The sequence below is a fragment of the Cupressus sempervirens genome, chromosome 1 (genome assembly GCF_028749045.1).
Source record: "Cupressus sempervirens isolate cs-2001-9-10 chromosome 1, ASM2874904v1, whole genome shotgun sequence".
Classification (NCBI taxonomy): domain Eukaryota; kingdom Viridiplantae; phylum Streptophyta; class Pinopsida; order Cupressales; family Cupressaceae; genus Cupressus; species Cupressus sempervirens.
In genome coordinates, this window is record NC_143118.1 from 304,650,475 (window position 1) to 304,661,972 (window position 11,498).

The window sequence follows — 11,498 nt, forward strand, 5'->3', positions numbered from 1 at the left end:
TATGACCCCCTTTGACCCATATTAACCATTCTAATATGTCCATGGGTCAAAGGGGGTAATAGGTAACCCTATGACCCCATTTGACCCATATTAACCATTCTAATATGTCCCTAGGGGTCCTAGGACCCCTAGGGACATATGTCATCATTTCATGGGTCAAAGGACCCTATGAACCCCTTTAACCTATCAGAACGATACTAATATGTCCTTAGGGGTCCTAGGACCCCTAGGGACATATGTCGTCATTTAATGGGTCAAATGGGGTCATAGATCACCCTATGACCCCTTTTGACCCATATGAATGATTCTAATATGTCCCTAGGGGTCCTAAGATCCCAAGGGACATATCTCGTTATTTAATGGCCCCCTTTGACACATATTAACAATTCTAATATGTCCCTAGGGGTCCTAGGTCCCCTAGGGACATATGTTGTCATTTAATGGGACAAACGGGGTCATAGGTCAACTTATGACCCCTATTGACCCATATTAACCATTCTAATATGTCCCTAGGGGTCCTATGACCCCTAGGGACATATGTAATCTTTTCATGGGTCAACGGGGGTCATAGGTCACCCTATGACTCCCTTTGACCCATATGAACAATTCTAATATGTCTCTAGGGGTCCTAGGACCCTTACGGACATATGTCATCATTTAATGGGTCAAAGGGGGTCATAGGTCACCATATGACCCCCTTTAACCCATATTAACCATTCTAATATGTCCCTAGGGGTCTTAGGAACCCTAGGGACATATGTCATCATTTAATGGGTCAAAGGGGGTCATAGGTAACCCTATGACCCCCTTTGACCCATATTAACCATTCTAATATGTCCCTAGCGGTCCTAGGACCCTTAGGGACATATGTCATCATTTCATGGGTCAAAGGGGGTCATAAGTCACCCTATGACCTCCTTTGACCAATATTAACCATTCTAATATGTCCTTAGGGGTCCTAGGACCGCTACGGACATATGTCATCATTTAATGAGTACAAAGGGGGTCAGAGGTCACCCTGTGACCCCCTTTCACACATATTAACCATTATAATGTCTCTAGGGGTCCTAGGACCCCTAGGGACATATGTCATCATTTAATGGGTCAAAGGGGGTTATAGGTCACCCTATGACTCCCTTTGAATCATATGAATGATTCTAATATGTTCTTAGGGGTCCTAGGACCCCTATAGACATATCTCATCATTTAATGGGTTGTGGGGGGTCATAGGTCAACCTATGACCACCTTTCACATATATTAATCATTCTAATATGTCCCTAGGGATCTTAGGACCCCTAGGAACATATGTCATCATTTAATGGGTCAAAGGGGGTCATAGGTCAACGTATGACCCCATTTGACCCATATTAACCATTCTAATATGTCCTAGGACCCCTAGGAACATATGTCATCAATTAATGGGTCGTAGGGTGTCATAGGTCAACCTATGACCCCCTTTCACCCATATTAACCATTCTAATATGTCCCTACGGGTCCTAGGACCCCTAGGGACATATATCATCATTTAACAGGTCAAAGGGGGTCATAGATCAACCTATGACCCCCTTTCACACATATTAACCATTCTAATATGTCCCTAGGGGTCCTAGGACCCCTAGGGACATATCTCATCATTTAATGGGTCGTGGGGGGTCATAGGTCACCCTATGAACCCCTTTCACACATATTAACCATTATAATATGTCCCTAGGTATTCTAAGACCCCTAGGGACATATATCATCATTTAATGAGTCAAAAGGGGTCATAGGTCAAACTATGACCCCTTTGACCCATATTAACCATTCTAATATGTCCCTAGGGCTCCTCGGACCCTTAGAGACATATCTCATCATTTAAAAGGTCATGGGGGGTCATAGGTCAACCTATGAACCCCTTTGACCCATATTAACCATTCTAATATGTCCCTAGGGGTCCTAGGACCCCTACGGACATACCTCATCATTTAATGGGTCATGGGGGTTCATAGATCAACCTATGACCCCATTTCACACGTATTAACCATTCTAATATGTCTCTAAGGGTCTTAGGACCCCTGGGCACATATCTCATCATTTAATGTGTCCCTTTGACCCATATACCCCATTCTAATATGTCCCTAGGGCTCCTAAGACCCATAGGGACATATCTCATCATTTAACGGGTCATGGGGGGTCATAGGTCAGCCTATGAACCCCTTTGACCCATATTAACCATTCTAATATGTCCCTAGGGGTCCTAGGACCCCTAGGGACATATCTCATCATTTAATGGGTCATGGGGGTTCATATATCAACCTATGACCCCCTTTCACACATATTAATCATTCTAATATGTCCCTAGGGGTCCTTGAACCCCTAGGAACATATCTCATCATTTAATGTGTAACCTATGACCCCCTTTCACTCATATATACCATTCTAATATGTCCCTAGGGGTCCTAGGACCCCTAGCTACATATCTTTTCATTTAATGGGTCGTGGGGGGTCATAGGTCAACCTATGACCCCCTTTCACACATATTAACCATTCTAATATGTCCCTAGGGGTCCTAGGACCCCTAGGGAAATATGTCGCATTTAATTGGTCAAAGGGGGTCATAGGGCCTTTGACCCATATTAACCATTCTAATATGTCCCTAGGGGTCCTAGGACCCCAGGACCCTATGACCCCCTTTAACCTATATGAAAATTTCTAATATGTCCATAGGGGTCCTTGGACCCCTAGGGACATATTTCATCATTTAATGGGTCAAACTTTGACCCATATGAATGATTCTAATATGTCCCTAAGCATCCTAGGATCCCGAGGGACATATCTCGTTATTTAATGGTTCAAAGGAGGTCATAGGTCAACCTATGACCCCCTTTGACACATATTAACCATTCAAATATGTCCCTAGGGGGCCTAGGACCCCTAGGGACATATATTATCATTTAATGTGTCAAAATGGGTCATAAGTCAACCTATGGCCCCCTTTGACCCATATTAACCATTACAATATGTCCCTAGGGGTCCTCAGATACCTAGAAACATATGTCGTCATTTCATTGGTCAAAGGCGATCATAGGTCATCCTATCACCCCTTTTGACCCATATTAACCATTCTAATATGTCCTTAGGGGTCTTAGGACCCCTAGGGACACATGTCATCATTTAATGGGTCAAAGGGGGTCATAGGTCACCCTATGACCCCCTTTGACCTATATTAACCATTCTAATATGTCCCTAGGGGTCCTAGGACCCCCAGGGACATATGTCATCATTTAATGGGTCAAAGGGGGTCATAGGTCACCCTATGACCCCCTTTGACCCATATTAACTATTCTAAATGTCCCAAGGGGTCCTAGGACCCCTAGGGACATATGTCATCATTTCATAAGTCAAACGGGGTCATAGGTCACCCTATGACCCCCTTTGAATCATATTAACCATTCTAATATGTCCCTAGGGGTCCTAGGACCCTTAGGGACATATGTCGTCATTTAATGGGTCAAAGGGGGTCATAGGTCACCTTATGACCCCCTTTCACACATATTAACCATTATAATATGTCCCTAGGGATCTTAGGATGCCTAGGGACATATGTCGTCATTTAATGGGTCAAAGAGTGTCATAGGTCACCCTATGACCCCCTTTGATCCATATGAATGATTCTAATATGTCCCTAGGGTCCTAGGACCCCTAGGGACATATCTCATCATTTAATGGGTCGTGGGGTGTCATAGGTCAACCTATGACCCCCTTTCACACATATTAACCATTCTAATATGTCCCTAAGGGTCCTAGGACCCCTAGAGACATAAGTCATCATTTAATGGGTCAAAGGGGATCATAGGTCAACCTATGACCCCATTTGACCCATATTAACCATTCTTATATGTCCTTAGGAGTCCTAGGACCCCTAGGGACATATGTCATCATTTAATCTGTCATGAGGGGTCATAGGTCAACTTATGACCCCCTTTGACGCATATTAACCATTCTAATATGTCCTTAAGGGTCCTAGGAACCCTAGGGTCATATCTCATCATTTAACGGGTCACACATATTAGCCATTCTAATATGTCCCTAAGGGTCTTAGGACCCCTAGGGACATATGTCATCAATTAATGGGTCGAAGGGGGTGATAGTTCACCCTATGACCCCTTTTGACCCATATATATCATTATGTTATGTCCCTAGGGGTCCTAGGACCCTTAGGGACATATGTCATCATTTAATGAGTGAAACGTGATCATAGGTCACTATGACCCCCTTTGACCCATATTAACCATTCTAATATGTCCCTAGGGGTCCTAGGACCCCCAGGGACATATGTCATCATTTAATGGGTCAAAGGGGGTCATAGGTCACCCTATGACCCCCTTTGACCCATATTAACTATTCTAAATGTCCCAAGGGGTCCTAGGACCCCTAGGGACATATGTCATCATTTCATAAGTCAAACGGGGTCATAGGTCACCCTATGACCCCCTTTGACTCATATATACCATTCTAATATGTCCCTAGGGGTGCTAAGACCCATATGGACATATCTCATTATTTAATGGGTCATGGGAGGTCATAGGTCAACCTTTGACCCCCTTTCACACATATTAACCATTCTAATATGTCCATGGGTCAAAGGGGTTCATAGGTCACCCTATTACCCCCTTTGACTCATATTAACCATTCTAATATGTCCCTAGGGGTCCTAGGACCCCTAGTTACATATGTCGTCATTTCATGGGTCAAAGAACCTTGTGACCCCCTTTGACCTATATGAACGATTCTAATATGTCCTTAGGGGTCCTAAGATCCCTAGGGACATATGTCATCATTTAATGGGTCAAAAGGGGTCATAGGTCACCCTATGACCCCCTTTGACTCATATGAACGATTCTAATATGTTCCTAAGGGTTCGAGGATCCTTAGGGACATATCTCGTTATTTAGTGGGTCAAAAGGGGTCATAGGTCAACCTATGACCCCCTTTGACACATATTAACCATTCTAATATGTCCCTAGGGATCCTAAGACCCCGAGCAACATATGTCATCATTTAATGGGTCAAAAGGATTTATAGGTCACCCTATCACCCCCTTTCACCTATATGAACAATTCTAATATGTCCCTAGGGGTCCTAGGACCCCTAGGGACATATGTCATCATTTAATGGGTCAAAGGGGGTCATAGGTCACTCTATGACCCCCTTTGACTCATATATATTAATAATATACATATATATTAATAACATATATATATATTACATTAGTGTATATATTAATAATATATATATATGTATTATGTTATTATAGTTAATGAAAATATTATGTTATTATGTATATATTAATAACATACATATTAATATAATAATATATAATGCATATTATATATTTATATATAATATATTACATTATTATACATATATTATATTATTATGCATATTAATAAAATAATATATAATAAATATTTTATATTTATATATATTTATATATATATATATATATATATTATATATATATATATATAACGTTATTATATTTAGTAAAAATAATAATAATATAAATTGTATTTATAGATTGTAATAAGATTAACATAATATATTATTATATATTAATAGATTATATCTTATATCTTTACATGACATTATTATTATTATTATATATATATACTAAAATACGTCTTTACTTAGTACTATAAGTGAAATAATTTATAAATCATAAGCTATAACTTTTAAACACAATTTTCCCTCCAAAATGGGTTGGGATTTAAAATTTCCAACCCATATTCTGCTGAAGCATATCGGATATCCGATTAGGCTTGGTATTTACCAAGCCTACCCGGTCAATCAAAAAGACGTGTTTGAAGAGGGTTTTAGTGATACTCAAACTTCGGGTAGCCGTCTGACAATGTTATTTTGATCAAAATTGAATGAAACGAAAAGAGTTTTTTAATATCACTCTAGAGATTCCATCAATATAATTTCTATCAAATTCTGAGATCGATAAGTATTTATTAGTTAATTATCAATGAAGATTATTGTAAAGTGTTGATTGACATACTGATTGAAAAATAGCTATAATTTTCAAACGATATAACATTTTTTAAATTTAAAAGTTGTGTCACATTCTATGCTTCACCTAGTATAAGAAAAAAAATTAAATTAAATTTGGTAAAATTTTCTATTAGTTATGGTGGTTAGATACGGGACTTTTTCTTTCCGAAAAAGTTTTGGTAGAAAATTCAAATTTAATTATTTATTTGGAATAAAAATATTGAAAAATATGCATCACATCCGGGCATGAGTCTAATTTTCATATCTATAATTATATTAAAAAAATATTACCATTTGATTTTGATTAAGGTGGTCAAACATACACCTACTTTTTATTTTTACCCTAAAGTTTTTGTAGTACTGCATTAAAATTCAAACTTTTTACCAATCAATTTTTTTTTCTCCTGATAAGGCCTAGTAGTTTAGAAACTACATTCAATTTCCTACATATTATTTTCTTACAACTTTTTGATATAAAGTCCATAACCACTTTAAAATTATGTGTCAAGTTGACATAACCCTGATTTGTTAGTTTTTTGCTGCCACTTAAGGCCATAGTTTGGTTGACCATGATCTTGCACATACCCAAGACATAAAGAAAATATTCATGAGGACTTATTATAAGTTAGGTTTGAGGGACCCACAAAACTTAAGGTATGTTATACATTCACCGTTTTAAATTAATATGAAACTATAATTATTTCCAACGAATGTAATTAAATAAATCACAAATTTGAGAGAGGTGCATAACTATAAATTTAATAATAATATTAAAATTCATGATTAAATCCATATATAACCATTGTGTTAGTCACATGGTAGATAGGGATTGTGCACATGGAGAGGAGTGAATCAGTCACATTGGGGCAAAGGAATCCCAATATGGATAAATATATGAGGGAGCCCCAAGCTGAGCATGTCCAAACTCAAGAAGTAGTAAATCTACCATCCATCATGAGATCTAATATGTAGGGGATATGGATAAGACTTAGAATTTCTAATAGTAATAAATGTTGTTACTTATAAGATGATCAATATAATTAAGAATTCCACTCTAGATGTTTTTGTTTTTATTCTATGATCATTACTTTATACCCACTTAATAGGAAGGGCCGTCACAAGTGATATTAGAACATAATCATGCCATCATGTGAAATGCATGTATGTCAAATCAAAAGAAAAGAGATAAAGGAAAAATGAATGCTAAATTAAAAAATGAAATGAGATCATTTATGGAACAAAAAAATCAAACAAACCAAGCACTACTCAAAACATTACAAAACATGGGAAATTAAATTGAAAGTCTTAGAAATAATTCTATTGGGAGGTACATAAGCTCTAACCATTCAGAAGATAATAATAGAACTTATCCATCATGTAGCATACCTGACCCCTTTATTCTACCCAAAATAGAGGTATCAAAGAGGAGGATGAAATTGAACAACTACAAATAGTGTTGTAGAGAATGCTAGAGCTTACACCAATCTAGAACCTAAAATATGAAAACTTATAACATTTAATGAGTTTTGTAAAGGCCAAACACATGAAGCATAGAAAAGAGAGAAATTAAATGCAAACAATGACCTTTAGGGCAAAGTAAGAAAAATTGACATCCCAAAATTTTATGGAACAAGGGAAAAATTAGCATATGATTGGTTACAAACACTAAACACTTATTTTACCTTTAGCTCTATAACAAAAGAAGATGCACTCCAATTTGCTAATCCACACTTAAAATTCATATCGTGTGAGTGTTGTTAGTTGGAAATATTATGATAGGCTAGGTTACTCTGAGGGGAGGGGTGAATTAGTAATCAATAAAACTTAATCCTTAATTAGCAATTAGTCCTTCATGTGTATTCTAATCTAATTACATGCATGAGAAACTGAAAACATTAAAGCGTACATAACACCTTTTGACACACAATTTGGTGATCCAGAAACCTTCCAAATAGAAAGTAAAATTGGAGTGGGGATGATACCCACAAGCTTTAGTACTATAGTATAAAGTTGGCCTGTTAAGGCTTACAATGATCACTTCTAATGATCTACCCTGTTAAGAGAAATAAGGACTGCTAGGTCCACCTTGCAAAAGGATTTACAAACATACAATGAAGTATGTACTTGGTAAAGAGATTTACACAAGACTATTAGGTCTACCTTGTTAAAAGATTTGACTGATCCACCTATTAGGATGAAATGATGGCTGATCTCTGATCTACAACTTGGTTTGCTGAATGAGATTCCTTTGAGTATAGAAATCACCTTGTTGTGATAGATAAATATTTGATGCTCCTTATACAATTGTAGCACTTGTAATTCACTCTTCTCTCTTCTCTACTTGTTACATTACATTACACCATCATGTTGGATGTGATACAATACATTACATATATACCAATCTAATTTACAAATTACAAATTCAGCCACAATACAAGTTTACACAAAATACACAAAGTTGGCCCAAATGAAGAAACTTGGGTTCTGAAGACTAGCTCAGTGAGGTTCTGATACTCGACATCCACTATCAATGCTCAACATCATCATGCACTTGGTAGATGTAGAAGCTTAGCCCATGTTGATCACTTCCAAGTAGTCTTGAACTCGGTCTGCATTGGTGACTCAGTGAATACTGTGAAACTTGGCATATAAACTGAATCACTTGATTCATACTACATAGCTCAATCAATGCTACCACTATGAGCTCCGTATAAACTAAGTCACTTGATTAACACTGAGTAGCTTTGTTAATACTAGACTCTCATCATAGTAATTGTGAACTCGGTAAGCACTGCACAACTCAGTTTACACTGATAAACTTGACATACAATGTGATGCTTGGTTTACACTACTAATCAATAACTTTATAGTAATTACTTGGCACAAACTTAATACTATCCAAGGGACTCGGTAGCAATTGAAATGCTTGGTTAACACTATTAACTATACAATATGCTTGATAGATACTTATAATATGAATAAGTGTATGTCACTAATAACAAACATGATTGAAATGTCAACAATCTCCCCTTTTGGCATTAGTGACAAAAACACTTATCAGTCAAAACTAAATTCAAAATGTTCAAGAACACCTTTATCCATCACCTTATGTCTCCAACTTAGTAGAGTATACTATTTTGAGATTTTTCAAAATTGGTTTTGTGAGAGATGTATTTTTGTACATGAATAATATAGTAATGCTCCCCCATGCATAATACACAGTATACTTTACATCTTTTCACATCTGATATATACATTTTCTCTTCTTTTTTGCATATCTTATCCTTTTTTCACAATATATCAATACATCTATATACATCTTCTCTCCCTATATACAATATACATCTTTTCTACAATCTTCAATATTCTCCCCCTTTTTCACATTAATGTCAAAGATTTATGCTATATATACTCTATAGTAATGCCAAAATGTGACAAGAAATTTGAATGTACTTTCAAGATAAGTGCCAAAGTCTTGTCCCAATTTTCTTGCAACACCTTGCATGTGTGTAATGCAATCTACACTTCTACTGATAGTTCTATCATATGGTCTACAAAGGAGAAGTCGTTTTCATGAATGAGCATTTTAGCATGTGCAGTGTGTTTCTGCAATGCATCCATGTTTGGGAGAATCATACTTTGTATATCTATCAATGTAGCTCTTATTCTTGCCTCTTCTTTCAGCAATTCTACTTGCATATTAGTCAAGAATCTGATCTTGGTGTAATGGCCAGAGTTGTAGCTTGGTTCAAGTTACAATTGCTATGCACTTTTCTTCGGATCCTCATCAATCTTTAATAGTTTATCTTTTATTTCCTTAGTGAAAATTGATGTATCAAAAAGTTTACCAAATAGTAAAGACACATTGTTGCAAGAAGTCTCTAGTGAACCTAGAATAGCAAATAATTCTACTTGATGGATAGCAATATGCTGAGTAATAAGTTATAATACTTTATCCTCAAATTTCTTCTCAGCTCTTTACAACATTTTTTCTTGTCCATTCAAATCATTATTGAACTTTTGGACTACCTCTGCTAACTAGTTGAAAATTGGTTGAGAAGTATCAACCTCTGCATTTAATGCCTCTGGAAGGATATTATTTGCATCCTCAATTATTTGGAATTCCTTGTTCCTTTATTCTCCAAGCCTCCACACTTGGCTTTCTTCAAATGAATTTCTCCAAAAACATGCATCTGATCAGGATTGAGATTTGAGATGTCCCAATTTGGAATTACAATCTCCTCATCAAGATCTATGTCTTCTTCTTTCTCTTTTCCTTTACCCAAAAATCTTATGCTCAATTGGGGCTTGTTTTAAACTTTCTTTGCACTTATTAGTTGCATGCTAGGAATGGAAACAATTGTAGAAGTGATAGGACTCACTAAGAATGTGGATACTACATTTATTGCCAAAATATCAATAGTAGGAATACTTGGATTTACCAAAACTAATGTAGAGGGAAGTGTTGGTTTCTTGGTAGATGAAGTGCTTGTCACTTCTATCAATGGGGTGCTAAGCTAGATGGGTGTAGAAATTGATTGAGTGCTTGCACTAACTACGTTTGTCACAATCAATCCCATTGAAGCTTTCTACAGGCTTGATATTTTTTGAATTTTTCTTGGAGAATGAGGAAGTGAGGCAATGACTGTTGTAGCAATTTTCATTGGGTCAGTCTCCTCAATATCTTGTACATCATCCTTGGTAGCCTCCTGTCTCTGTTCCTCTTCATCATTATCTACATTATCAAAATGTGTAACTTCTTTAGCATCAAATTCTTCATCCTTTTTGGGTTCATCATCATCATCATCTTTGTCACTAACACTAACTACAAAATCACTTGGCTTGTGAAGAAGATAAGAATTCTTCCATGTGTTTGTAGCATTCTTCACTACATGCTCAATGTCTTTCAATAGTACAAGACAAATGTTGAATCTCAAAGTAAGCTTTTCTTCATCTTTCTTTAGAGATTTTGATGTAGCACACTGATCTCAATTTATAGAGAACTTAATGACTCATGACAAAATCCAATATAGATTCAAACTCTAAATTGTTCATTACCAAAAACTCCTTTTACATGGATCTCTAACTCCATTAAATAACAACTAACTCAAAAATGAGAAAACAGGAAATTTCTAAGGCAAATTTTAACAATTGGAAAAATATGCCATTTTTGCTAACTTCTAAAAAACCTCCAAAAGTAAATTTCAAGTTTCCTATATCTACCCTTTAAACCATAAAAGTGAATTGCCAACTAATCTCCAAAATTTAGAAAGAAATTTTGAAGTTATTTCAAAGCAGAAAAAATTTAAAAACATCTAAGATATTTTAAAATTGAAATTTGGAGGTCAAGATGGAATTTTTGGCTCTCAAAAATAAATCAAAATGGGCCCCAATAGAGCTAGCCTAGTTGGAATCCACCTCAACTATAGATTTTGAAAAAAAACCCAAAAAAATCTAAGAA